Raw genomic sequence first — 15,092 nt, forward strand, 5'->3', positions numbered from 1 at the left:
TCGCCCAATTTCCACCTTAGCAGTGCCACGATGGCAAAACTTCTAGGAAGTCGAGTGTCTTAAACTCAAGTTCCAAATGGTACTCGAGTTTGCCAAACTCGAGTACCATAAAAGTGGTATTTCCCTATTTAGTTCCGAAACAGTGTTTTTTTACTAGAAATTTCTGAAAATTGTGGTATTTGGCCATTTTGGCTGGGATATCTTGCTATCTCTTTTAATGTTGTCAACACATTGTCTCCGCTTTTTACATTTTGGGTCTATTTAGCCTGATTAATTTTATAAATTTATTTTACTATTTAATTTATTTTTGCTATTATTTATAGGTCTTATTGTACTTTTTGATATTATTTATGAGTCTTATTATACTATTTCAACTAATTTTTACCTTTATTGAACCATAACAACAAAAGTAACCTTGAATAAACTTTTTTTTTATCCAACTGTTTGTCTTTGAACACATTAACAGTCAGTTTGGCAAAAATTATTTTTGCTAACTTATTTTACTATTTAACTTATTTTTATCACTATTCATGAGTCTCACTGCACTTTTTAGTATTATTTACGAGTCTTATTGTATTATTTCAATTACTTTTATCTACATTACTTTTAACAAAAAGTTTTCAGTTTCATTAAAATATCATATCCCAAATCCATAATTGTGTAAAATTTATTCACAATATCATTTTGCATATAATTTTTTTTACATGTTTTGTTTAAAAAAAAAGTTAGTGGAAGATGATTATTGTGAGAGAAAAAAAAATTTTAATTAAGAAAATTTTATACGTCAAAAAAAATTATTATTAAAAGAATATGAGTAGGGCTGAAAAAAAAAAAAAAAAAAAAAGTATCTTTTGTAGGTACTTGGCAAAAGATTGTAGCAGCATTGATGTGATTCAGAGAGGTGAGTTGTGTATATCACATGACTGGCTTGTGTTGTCTACTTGTCTTATTCCCAAGTCTAGAATATTGGCCAAGTCTATAGAAAAAAATTTCTACATGAATAGTGTTAATTAATAATAATTTTGCATCTAAAATAAAATAATAAAGTTTAAATAATATTTAATTTTTTTAAAGTCATATTTAAATATATAAAAGGGTCTCCGTTTCTATTTTTGCTTTAGACCCAAAATGCATTAAGCCCCCAGTATATATTTGTAAACAATTTTAGAAATTTTTTAAAAGAAAAAGTGATTAATTTTTAAACTATTTTTTCAATTTTTTTATAAAAAAATTGTAAAATTAATTACTAATAGAGTTTGGTTAATGTGTGCTATTAGACTATTTATTTTTGAAAACATTTGATGGAAAATTGAAAAAAATGTAAAACTTTTTCTAAAAATGATATATTATTTTGTGCCCTAAAAACACATATTAGTAAAATCCTTATTGTAAAGTTGTGATTTACAACTATTTTGTATTAGCTTTAATTCCATGCCAAATTTGATTGTAATTGTGTTCAATCTTTTATACCCTGTACTTTATGTGGGATTTTATTGTAAGGATTGTGTGATAGAGAGAGAGAGAGAGTACGAAGACTCAAGCTTTTGAAGGCAGAAGATTTCTCGCGGGTAGCTCGCGACTAAGCATCCCGCGAAGTGATGCATGTGTCCTACAGATGACTGGAATGCGAAGAGTCTGTTTTGCTATTTTGTCTTATCTGCTCCACTACATTCTCAATCACACTATATATACCATCATTACCCACATATTAAGTAAAGAGTTTTTCAAAACAGAAAACCCTAGCCTCAACCCTTGAGAGTATGAGATTGTCATACCCACAATTATACACATCATCCATTGTGGTTTTCCTCTACCCTTGATAACCCAAACATTTATCACACCCATACTAAGTGTCTAGTGTGTTTTGATGCTACTGGGAAGTATTGGAAGAAGCCAAGTTTTGGCGGATGCAATCAGGCATATTGCGAGATTTGAAAATTAGACAAGACACGATTTTGAGAATCCTTGTTGGAGTAGGAGCTTGGAGGGCTTAGGTGCATTAGGTAGATTAGACTTGGAGGGTATTTTATTATTCGTGTATCTCAACTTATTGTCTAGTGGATCGATTTACCGCTTGGAGGGCGGCGGAAAGGTTTTTTACCGAATTCTTCGGTTTCCTCTTCGATAACACATCGGCGTGTTATCTTGTGTTTTCATCTCTCTTTTCTACTCTTTTAACTTTTATTTTACTGCTGTGATTTGTTGAATATGGCTAAGAATAGTTTTATTGTTTATTCGCTTGCAATTACTCTTATTTTCGTACTTAGATAAGTTAAAATAAAATCAACCGAACCGTAATTTTTAATATGAAGTCTAAACAAATTCTTGTGTTTTAACATAATTCCGAACTTTCACTTGTTACATGTCTAGCTTACATTAATCGGAAAATATTTACTATTAAAAAATATGAATAGGGCTAAAATTAATATATATATATATATATCTTCTATATGTACTTGACAAATGATTGATGTGACAAGATATTGTTTCCTCTCTTGTGAGTGGATAGTATAAAATATCTGGCTAAAATATCTTGTTTCCTCTCGTCACAAATCAATCAACAGAGGAAACAATACAAGAGAGGAAACAATATTTTGTTCACAAGAGAGGAAACAATATCTTAGCCAGATATCTTGTTCATCAAACAATATCTTGCATCAACATTGTGAGTGGCTTGTATTTTTTGATGAACAAGATATTTTATTCACAAAACAAAGACAGAATCACATAGAGGAAACAAGAGCCTCGTCCTTAATGATAAGCTCAAAATATGGACGGCCAAAACCAACATCATAAGATCCAAAAACATTGTTAAAAGAGGAGCACCTGGCTAGAGATTGAGCTGCTTTGTTTGCCCCCTCGGGATAAGTAACTGGCTTGTATTATCTTATTCACAAGTCCAAAAAAATGAAGTAAATCAGCCATTTTGCTTCACCTAAAAGAAGAAGAATGGATCGAATGGGAGCCTTGAATGTTAGTTTGCTCACATTTTTAAAGAGTTTGCACTCTCTGATAGAGCTTCCTGGCTCTTCTTTTGAGGTTTCGTCTCTTGATATACAATGCTGTTAGGGATGGGTTGTATTGTAATATAGCACTTCTCAAAGTAAAAAAAAAAAAAAAAACAAAGTAATACACCAAAAAAAAATTATAATATTTTCACAATAATTAAGTTAACAAATTTTTACTAATTTTCACGTAAATTCACTATTAATATTACTTTTTTCTTACTATTATTATTCTACCATATCAACATGTATAAAAATTTTTGTTAAATTTTTTATGTTTTATAAAAAAATTTCTACATAGTTCATATTAATTAATAATAATTTTGTATCTAAAATAAAATAATAGAGTTTAAATAATATTTAACTTTTTTAAAGTCAGATTTAAATATATAAAGGGACCTTGTTCTCTATTTTTGCTACAGACCCCAAATGCATTAAGCCTCCAGCATATATTTGTAAACAATTTTAGAAATTTTTTTAAAGAAAAAGTGATTGGGAACGTTTGGTAACATTTTTAGTAATGTCGTTTGTATTTTTTAGAAATGGTATAAAAATACATGTTGTTTAAAAATTGAAAAATGTTGCTCAAAGTGTTGCTCACATTTTGAAAGAGTTTGCACTCTCTGATAGAGGACTGCCGTAGGTAATTCGTTGATCTGAGTTAGGATCCGTTTGGATACAGCTAAAAACTGAAAATTGAAAACTAAAAATAATGTAACAAAATAATTTTTAAATATGTAAATAGTGTTACAAGTCTCATTTTTAATTTAAAAAAAACTGAAAATTACATAAACAGTAATATACTATGTAATTACTGTTTACATACAGTGATAAACAGTATACCATATCTCTACTTGAAATCTATACGCAAAAAAAAAAAAAAAAAAATTAAAACGTAAAAATCCCAAACACTGGCGCCAACCTCCCTATCTAATCTCACCCTTAGATCTCGTCTGATGGAGGGCTGGCTGGTGAAGAAATTAGTAGTGGGCAAAGTTCAATTTAATGCAATTGCTGGGAATGGACAAGTCACGGATGTATCAGAACTCAGAGAAATTCAGACTTGCCCACGTGATGCACGGATTGGGAGTGTCTTTTCCCGAACCCAACTTCTAAACACGATCATGCGCAAACCAAGTCCATGATATGATTTTTTAAGACATTAATTAACAAATTTGTTTTTTGAAAAATTTTATAAAATTTTCAGCTTTTGAAAAAAAAAAAATTAAAAAAAAATATATTATTATGTATCCTTAAGCACATCAGTAAAATCTTTTTTTTTTTTTTTAATTCCCACAAAGAAAGGTGTACATAAAAGCATTTGCATTTTGAACCAGAAAAAACGCTATATTTTGCACAACCCACTCCCCCAAACTCTCACATTAGCTTATTTATAGTTGTGTAAAATTTATTCACAATCTCATTTTACATTTAGTTTTATATTTTTTATATATATTTGAATGATAAAAAAAAGTGAGTAGATAATGATTATTGTGTAAAAAAAAATAATTAATAAAATTTTATATGTAAAAAAAATTTATTATTAAAAAAAATATAAGTAGGGCTGAAAAAAAAAAACAGTATCTTCTGTATGTGCTTGGCAAAAGATTGTAGCAGCATTGATGTGATTGTGTGACTGGCTTGTGTTGTCCTATTCCCTAGTCTAGAATATAAAGTAAAATATTAAGACTTATTGAGTAAAAGTCTGAGTGGGTGACAGTAACTAGAGGACCAGAAACAAGTGAAAGCTTCCGTTGGGTTGATTTGAGGAAGGATAGGAAAAGATGATGAAAAATAGGTCAGAAAACATTTATTTGGATTGTTTGGTCGGGGAAAAAGGGGAAAGAATTTGGTGTGGTTTTCCTAAACCCACAAATAAATCAACAATCCTATGGATAGATATATGTAAAGAAAACTAGATTGACTCAGGATAAAGAAAAAGGAAAAATTAGTCATTTACCCGTTGGTTGTTTAAATATTTTGTTCTGATTTTTTCATATCAAACGGTAGTTTTATTTATTTATTTTTCTTTTGCCAGATATTTTATTAACTATATTAGTTTGTAAATTTGTAGTAATTAAAAAAATTACTTTATAAAGTATTAAAAATCTTTTTTTTATGTAATAGGATTGCAAATGTAAACTTATACAATTTACAATTTTTATCCTCTCATTTTTTTTATAGCTTCACTTTTCAATCATTCTAACCAAACATACATAAAAAACTAAATCTATTATTTTATATTCTTCCACTTTTTTAACTTCTCACTATTTTTTATCCTCTTACTAATTTATCACATAACTTTTTGAATTAGTATTAATATAAAAAATTAAATTTGACCCATATAAATATACTTATATGTTATTAAAATATGAATTTTATTAACGTACCCTCATATAAAAAAGAGATTAAATTTATTCATCTCTTTTCAAATTTTTATAAAATTATTAATTAATACAAGTTCTACCATATATTAACGGCCCCTTAAAATACTTATTATTAAAAAATAATATATGAGTAGGGATGACAAATAAAACAGCTTCTTCTGTGTGTACTTGGCAAAAGATTGTAGCAGCATTGATGCGATAAGAGAGGAAGCATCAAAAGAAGAGAAAGAAAGCTCTCTTGCCATCCAAGTAAAACTTGTATTCAAGCCTTCTAGGGCTATCTTCACGTGTCATTGTTCCTTGGAGAATTTTAAGCATTATAGGTGAGCTTAGAAGTTTAGTAAACTGTAGTTATAAGTAGACCTATCTCTTTTGATTGGGTCCCTAGAGTTGCTAACAGGGCTGCCCATATATTGGCCCACTGGTCTTTGCTGAATAGCATCTTTGGTTTCTTTGGCCCAAGCTCAGCTCCTTTGAATCTTTTGGATGTAATTTTGGAAGATGTTGTTGTTTCTCAACTCTCTTCTTAATAAAATTTTTCCATTCAGCCAAAAAAAAAAAAAAAAAAAAGAGAAGAAGAAGAAGATGCATACTCAAAAAAGCCACCAACTGGATAACTCCAAATTAGTTTGATGATTGTGGCAACTAATTGGTTGGAGCATCATGCAAGAATCTTCTTTGAATCAAGACACAAAATTTGAAGGGGTCAACTATCATACCCCAAAGAAGTGCTTTTCCCATCTCCAATTTTTAGATCTTTTAAGTGTAGTAATAAGATCTTCTTCAAGACTAAGAACAATACTTCTTCTTGTCAGTAGCAGACCATAAAACTCTCCTAATTTTCTTCCAATATATTGCTGAACTTGCCTAGGATACATGGAATCGTTGTGGCAGAACACTTGTTACTAGCTGAATGAAACAGTCTTGTTTTAGTTGTAATAAACCAGCTAAAGAAAAATTCTTCTTGTTACTCCAAGAGAGTGAAGAAGTATAATGGGTAGTGAGAAATCGAATGATATATCAATGAGTCATAATTAATCCCATTTTTTTAGAAATTATTCCAAGGGAATTGCAATCACGGTATTACCAACAATTAAGACTTGACTAGGACCTAGCCAAAGAAATCACATTCTAAAAAGAGGTGCCTTTAAGCATTGGGACCCTGATAGAAAACACGGTGAGCATGTTACACCTTTTATTTGATAGTCACTTATTATCTTGCAAAAAAAAAAAAAAAAAAAGTAAAAAACTCATAGTACATTAGTTGGTGGTAAACACTAGTTTGTCTAAGGTCTTTTTAAAAAATAAAAAAGATAATAGGTCTTTTAAAAATAAAAAAAATAAAAAATTTGTCTTATGGTTTCTGTTATTAGGTATTTTTTAAAAATAAATAAAAATTAATGAAAAAAAAGGTAGGAGGGGCACCCATTAAGACTAAATTTTATAATACAATTGATTCTTTGTTTTTATTAGTTTTTGCCATGTTCCAAACGCAGGTAAGAACTTTTTGAAGCCTCTTTAATGAGTATACAAGGATACCTGTCGACATAAATCTATTTCAATTTAAGGTCACACCATTTTATGACCATCCAAATAACAACATACGACGTAGGAATTAATAAATTGGGGACCAGGATTTTCATTTCTCTTTGACTTTTTTTTTTTCATAAATTTTTATATTATAAAAGTCATATTTTGGTGACTATTTTTATAATTACAACTTATAATCTTAACAAGTAACAAAAAAAATTATGTTTCTAATGTTTCTTTACTAGAATAGGAATGGAGATAATAGCTAAAGGAAAAGGTTTCTCTTAAAATGCTTCTCCTCTCCATTCATGCAATTGATAAGGCTAAATAGCTTGCCGATTAGCTATTATGTCGACTTTGTATAAAAAAAACAAAAAGAAGAAGCTATTACGTCGAACTTTTTTTTTTTTTTTTTTGGGAAATAAACTGATAACTTTTATAAAATTAGAGGCTGAAAATCAGCTAATACAAAATATGAAATATCCATTGGTTAGGAATCCAACCAAATTGAAATAGGAAAGCCAAGTCTAGCTCTTTGGGCCAGGGCATGTGCTACCGCGTTACCCTGCCTACAGACATGGGAGAAAGAGGTACTCACATAGGAGTTTACAATACATAAGATATCTCGAACAAGATGACCACCCGAGGCAAGATCCCAACCACCCCATTGGAGGGCCTTCATTACCTGCTCCGAATCCCCTTCAAAAATCACCATGTCAAGACCAAGTTCTTGGGAAAAGAGAACAACACGTCTGGCAGCTAGCAGCTCCAGCGCTTCCACTAAAGGTGGCTTTCAGATCTTCTCTGCTAGAGCAGCCTTAACCTCGCCATTGGAATTGCGGACTATCACCCTGACACCAGCTTCTTCAGATTCACCAAACATTGCCCCATTAAAGTTAATTTTCCAGTCATCCCCAGCAGGCGGACACCAACTCTTGGGAGCAGCATTTCGGATTGTGGTGGAGCAACGGATTAGGGACTTAAAATCATGAAGGTAGTCACGCGCAGAGCCAGCAATCTGATCTAGTGGCCTGGTTTTTTCATCCAGTCTGATCTTGTTCCTATGATACTACACAGACCAGGCAGTTGTGGCAAATAGAGCAGCTGTCTCTGACTTAGTGAAGACCAGCTCAGTCAGCTCTCTAAAGGTTGTAAAGACCACCCCAGACCTAAGTATCCAACCAAAGTCCTTCTCCCACACCTCTTTAAGACCATTGCAACTCCATAGTGAATGAAGGGTGTCTTTAGAAGGAACAACGCAGCAAGAACAAGATCCATCAGTCAAGATTTTGTGTTTCACCAAATTCTCTTTTGTTGCTAGGGAGTTTGTGCAAGCCCTCCAAAGAAAGTGTTTAATTTTTCCTAGGACTTGAATTTTCCAAAGCTTTTTCCAGAATCCCCCATCTCAGTGCTAACTTGGGGCAGATTTTCAGCGAAATCCTGGACAGCACACAACAATCTGTAACCCGTTTTTGCTGAGTATTTTCCAGATTTTTCAAGAGGCCAAAACAACATGTTAGGCTGAGGAGTGGAGCAAAGTGGGAGTGCTTTAATCCGGGCTGCATCAGGTGGATGGAAGCAGCGGTCAATCAACTGAATATTCCACCACCCCGAAGTTCGATTGATAAGTTCGGAAACTGTGGCCTCCGAATGAAGCTCACCCGAGGAGAAAGAAATAACTCCATCCCCATTTGGCAACCACTTATCAATGAAGAGCCTAATGAGTTGACCATCTCCTACTCTCCATCTGGCACTCACTGCAATTAGATGCCTAGATTTTAGAATGCTTTGCCAAGCATAAGATCCGGAGGATGTAGTAGCTTAAAAAATGGACCCATGAGGAAAATATTTTGCTTGAAACACCTTATAAAACAAAGAATGCCTATCATGAACCAACCTCCACACTTGTTTTGTGAGTAAGGCCTCATTGAACTTACACAAGTCTTTAAAACTCATGCTGCCCTCTTCCTTGGGTTTGCATAACACTACCCACTTCTTCCAATGTATTTTTCGACGCTCCCCCTTTTGACCCCACCAAAACCTTGAGCAAGCATCTCAATGTCTTGAAAAAGACCAGTCGGGAAGCGAAAGCAGCTCATAGCAAAGGTCGGAATAGCTTGGACCACGACTTTAAGCAAAACCTCCTTTCCGGCTTGGGATAAAAGTTTTTCCTTCCAACCCTGCAATTTTCCCCCAACCTAATCTTTAATATAATTAAAACTTGCTTTTTTATGTCTTCCCACCACCGTCGGCAAATCCAAGTATTTCTCATATTCCTTAATTTCTGAAACACTTAAGAGGCTTTGCACTTGTTCCTTAGCTGAATTCGTCACATTACCCCCAAAGAAAATTGTGGTTTTGTTTGCATTTATTTTCTGCCCCGATGCTCTCTCATACTTTCCAAGGATCTCAAGAATTTTTGACACATTGTCCACTCTAGCACGATAAAAGAGGAGACTATCATCGGCAAACAAAAGATGGGAAATTTTTGGCCCATATTTACAAAGAGAGAAACCCTCAAGGAACTTTGCTGCCACCGCCTGCTCAAGAAGGCCGTTTAAACCTTCCGAGCAAAGAAGGAAGAGGTAGGGGGAGAGGGGGTCCCCCTGACGGATGCCTCTAGTTGGGGTAATGGGATCCGAAGGCTCGCCATTTATCAAAACCAAGTAGGTCACTGATTGTATGCACTCTATAATCCAACTGACCCACCTCCTATGAAAACCCATTTTCTCCAAAACCCTTTGAGAAACATCCACTCCAATCTATCGTATGCTTTACTCATATCCAATTTCAGAGCTAAGTGCCCCATTTTACCCCATTTCTTTCGTTTCATATGATGGAGAGTCTCAAAGGCCACCAAGATATTGTCAGAAATTGCCTTATCAAATTGAAAGGCACTCTGAGATTCTGAGATAATATGAGGTAAGACTGTTTTCAACCTATTTGCCAACACTTTAGAGACAAGCTTATATAAAATATTACAAAGTGCAATGGGACAAAAATTAGTGACATATTCAAGATTTTTAACTTTAGGAATAAGGCAGAAGAAAGTATGATTCAGACCTGAAATTAGGCTGCCAGAATTTAAACAAAATAGCACTGCCTTGACTACATCATCACCTACATCACTCCAAAATTTCTTGAAAAAAATGGAAGGCATCCCGTCAGGGCCGAGGCCTTTAAGGAGAGCCATTTGATTCAAAGCACACTCAATTTCCTCCCAAGAAAAAAGGGCTGGTCAGACCATTGTTCATATCTTCAGTAACAACAAATTTTATGGACTGAACCACTTCATCCATTTCTGACGGCCTTGAGGAGAGGAACAAATTTTTATAATAATCTCAAACCATGTATGAGATGTTTCCTTCGCCAAAAACTAGCACCCCATCTGAATTTTGGAGCTCAACAATTCTATTCTGACAAAAGCATTGCGAGGCTTTTGTATGAAAAAATTTGGAATTACGATCCTCGAAAATCATCCAATGCTCCTTACTTCGCTACTACCACATTTTTTCGTCAAGGAGGAGGAGATCAATAATTTCGGATTTAAGCTTGAGAAACTGATCCATTTTTCTTCCCTGAGCTGCTTCACATTCAACCACTTTTAACATCTTATTTTTTTCAATAATCTCCCGTCTCACATGGCAAAAAGATTTCTTACTCCATTGCAAGAGGTTCTTTTGACAAGCCTCCAATTTTGTGACAACAATTTCCACGGGAGAGCCCCCAATAGATCTATCCAATGACCGCACCACTGTGTCCCTACACCTCGAATCCTCAAGCCATATCTATTCAAAGCACCAAGGTCTTAAGGTTTTAACTTCAATCCCCTGAAAGCGAATGCAAATTGGATTATGATCCGAAGGCACACAGGTCAAAGTTTGCACACATGTTGCTGGAATAAATCGTACCATTCCATCGTGCACACAGCCAGGTCTAACCTCTCCTACACCATACCTCCACTCAGATAAGACCTAGACCAAGTAAATTTGCCCGAGAAGCCAAGATCCAATAAATTACACTCGTCCAACACTTCTTGAAACTGCTCTATCTGACGATAGGGTTTGAGTTTGCCCCCACTCTTTTCATGAGATTTCAAAATTTCATTGAAGTCGCCACTACATAGCCAAGGCAGAGAACCATGTCTATGCAAGCCACGAATCAAGTCCCATGTTTCAGATCGCAAATGCGTTTCCGAGGCTTCATAAATTCCTGTGAAACGCCAAGCATTATCCTTTCCTTTATTAATCACCACATCTATATGATTCTGAGATGAGGATTCCACATCTAAATTAAAACCCTTCTTCCAAAAGAGAGCTAGGCCACCCCCACGAGTAATTCTTGAAACTCCAAGGACATGACCGAACTGAAGAGAATCTCGAATGTTGCTTAGCCTTGCTTCTTCCAACCATATTTCGGCTAAGAACACGATTGATGGATCTTGTGCTTGGAATAATTCTCCAAGCTCCTAAACTGTCTGCCTGTTCCCAAGCCCCCGACAATTCCAACAAATGAGATTCATTGATCCTGGCGGGGCTGGGAACCAGCCTCCACCAATGTGACTGTATTTTCTTTATCAGTCTGTGAAACCAATTTTTATTTTTATTTTTTATACACCTTTCTGATTTTTTTCTCCCTATGAAAACCTTCAATTTTCCTCAGGTTTAGTAGAGATACGGTTAATGCAGGTCCAGGAGGGCTTAGGTGGAATAGGGGTGCACATGGGATAATCTAAAGTATTTGAAAGATCAACCAGAGGGAGTTAATTTGACCTGGTGGAAAGTGATGGAGACTTGCACATGATTGAGGGCTGAGTTGGACTCTTTTGGGCATTTCCTTTTTTGTCCCCAAGCAGAGTTGAAGTGGCAGACTCCTTTATTGGTAACAACTCCAAGTTTCCATCAACGTCTACCATCGCATCACCTTTTTCCCGTTCTGAGTCAGTGTTGTACAAAGTATGCACAGAATTTCTTTTTGTTTTGTACTGATCCCCAAAACTCGGTAGGAGATCTTCCAGCTCCCTGATAACAGGATATGCAGCAGGTTTTGAAATATTTGGGAATAAAGAATCCAAGGTTAACTCTTCCAAAGGTTTCGTGAGGATGCTTGTTGAGCTTTTGAAAAAGTTCACTTCCCAAATCCTTTGGAACCTTTGATTCTTTCTTCTGTTGATAGAACGCTGGGACTACAATGGTGGAGTTTTTGATTTGATTAGATAAAGGAGCTCGCAGCCACGCCCCAAAAATCCGATCCTCCATTTTGAGCAAGCCCTCACTGGTAATCCACAGATCACAGTCTTTGTCGCCGTGGGTTAAACATCTACACCAATAACAAATACTTGGCAACCTTTCGTATTTAAAGGAGACCTATCCCGTGTTTCCACCTTCAAGAGTGATTATACATATTGTGTATTGAGATTAATCTTTGCTGAGAAAGCAGCTGAGTTTTGAAAATCAATTCTTAATTTAGGTGAGCCTCATGGGAGTATTTGAATTGCAGTGGCAAATCAAATACTTGAACTTCCAAAATCAGTGGTGACCATATAGTGCTATTGCCTACTCAATAATTTGTATAATCAAAAATAAAAATTTGGAAATGTACAAATCAGCCACAGTTTTCTTGGCATACATGGTGCACGATGTAAAAATCAAAATTTCCCGGAATCTGTACAAAATAGTATAACATTCTTATTTATTTATCTTGCTGAATGCATAATATATATTTTATAGTAGTATTTTTTTTATTGATAGGACCTAATGCATAATATTTGTTTTTGACTTGCTAGTGCAAATGTAGACCCTAGAATAAAAATTCTCATAAAACTCCTTACTCTCATCCTCTGTAGTTTCAATAAGAAATAGAAAATAAAAATTCTAGTACCACAAAAAAATACATAATTTTTTCCGCAACTCTCCCTGTGGTTGATTGTGATTAGAGAGAGAAAAAAAAGGGTCCAAATGAAAGGGACAAGAAGCCAGTCACAATTTTGACATAAAAAAATTGTGGCAAAATTTGTGAATTTATTTGTCGGAATAGAATAACTCAACAAAAAATTGATCTAACAATTTTTGTCCTTTCTCCTCGCAACCAATTTGAATCTAATAAAAACCAAAACTCCCAAATAACAATTAAAGTTTCTGATAAATTTTCAAATAAAATTATTATTGAAAAACATGCAGTCTTAAATAGAATTACAACACTCAAAGGATAATTAAGCGGATATAGATCATAAGCACTATGCTTATCTGATCCAAATCCAACACTAACACACTCAAAAATACTTCTTAATAATAAGGATAAACCCTCATTCAAAATAGTAACAGCTGAAAACAAAAGTTAATTAACAGATAACAAAGGCTAAAGTGATCAGCAGAACTGCTGCATATCTGTCAACACTTAGTGGACTTTATAGAGCATACAGTTTGTATCGCTATGAGTAGTAGAAAGATAATAGCAGCACAGGTAGAAGCAGCACTCCAAGGAGTGCTAAAATATTGACGCCACAACGTTGCCTTCCATCTATTCCAAGGTTTCTTATAGAATGCATTCAAATCCTTACATATTTCCGACTAATTAGAGCTCATATAATCCCATAAGATATTGGTATTAAGATTGTTGACAGCTAATGCTGTTGCTGCTGCATTGCTGTCATCAAGGTAATCAAGGAGGATTCCCTTATCACAAAGTAAATCTACATCTTTGGAAGTATTGATAAGGAAATCAAAGATAACAAAGAAATCTGTAACATATGTGTCCCCTACATAATGGGATTGCTCTAATGCAATAATGTTTCGAATAAGACGTATTTTCTCATCATTTAACTTAATGCATGGGATTTCTAACACTCCATTCTTAAAATCGAAACATATGTCAAGAAAGTGTCTATCCCCTCTATAAAATCCCTTCTCCTTATCAAACTCGACTCCCTTAAACTTGACTCCTGCCTCATGCAGCTGGGTTGCAGAGTATGAAAGTTTAGCCCCTCCAGTTCTTCTAAACAGAAATTGGTTACCTACATAAAAGAATCTAAGCAGATCTGTGAAGTGTTCTATTTGCCCAAGAAAACGAGGGATCATCTTTTGAAAGTTGTAACATTGAAAGAATTCAAAAGCAAGTTCCTTTAAAGAATGGGGTTTTAACCTTAATTGAGCCGGAAAGTTTGCTTGCTTGAACAACATCTCTAAAACAAAAAAGGGAAGCTGATTTTCAAGTAATACCAAGTCCAATTTCAAAACTGGAGGCATCCATTCCGCTATCATAGGATTGTTCCCCCACAAATCTGGGTTAGATTCTCTCAAGAAGTACTCAAGAATGAACATCCCATCCACCAGGATCATTGTCACAAAATCATCACTGCTTATGCTGGACAAAATAGTCTCTGCATAGTAAGAGCGAATTTCTTTTTCCCTCACTCTTATTGAGTGTACCAAATTCAGCAAGTTTATATTAGCCCATTGAATGAAACACTCACAAAACCGTACTTCACAATTTTTCATGGTTTGTAATTTTGCATTGGAGCGGTGAATAGGGCCAATTGAAATAAGCAGAGGAGTGAAGGCTTGCTCATCCAGTTTGCAAAGGTGAACTGGAACACTAATCAAACCCAAACTCCTTATTGAGATATCTTGCTTCGCCGTTTTAAACATTGTTCTGATGTTATTTTCCAAATTTTCATCTCCATAAAGCAGTTGAAGAGACTCCTATCTATCAAGATAAGTGCCACTAGGATAAAAAATGCTACGGTGATGACCCGTGTAAAGTACAATACACTGTAATTTGACTTCAAAGTTCATTCTATGGCACTATCTTCTAATATGTTAAAATGCACCGCTGTTACAAGAATAATGATCATTTTATATTTAATCATTTATAAAATGTTAATTTAATCATCCTCCTTCATTGTCCTGTAAAGCTGATCACATAAAAGATTTGCAAATATTTTAACTGGATGACAATAGTAAATTGAATGAAGAATTTTAAAATGGTTTCTTTTGAAACAATAATTAATTGAACAAATAATTTTGGTACTAATTAAATCATTTAATTTCATTCTTGTTTTTTAAATAGATAATTTTATTGTTAGTTTGATAGAGACATAGAGTAATTAAATAGCCAAATTGAATTGTTTCATTTTAGTAGGTAAAAGAAAGTACTTTTTGATATATTTATA

At 34.2% G+C, this 15,092-nt stretch overlaps 1 pseudogene; it reads right to left on the reverse strand.

The window, feature by feature from the left end:
* Positions 1-10,422: 10,422 nt before the first annotated feature.
* On the reverse strand, positions 10,423-14,774 carry LOC142620759 (UPF0481 protein At3g47200-like; annotated as a pseudogene).
* Positions 14,775-15,092: the final 318 nt, after the last annotated feature.

The sequence above is a fragment of the Castanea sativa genome, chromosome 12 (assembly GCF_040712315.1).
Source record: "Castanea sativa cultivar Marrone di Chiusa Pesio chromosome 12, ASM4071231v1".
Lineage (NCBI taxonomy): Eukaryota > Viridiplantae > Streptophyta > Magnoliopsida > Fagales > Fagaceae > Castanea > Castanea sativa.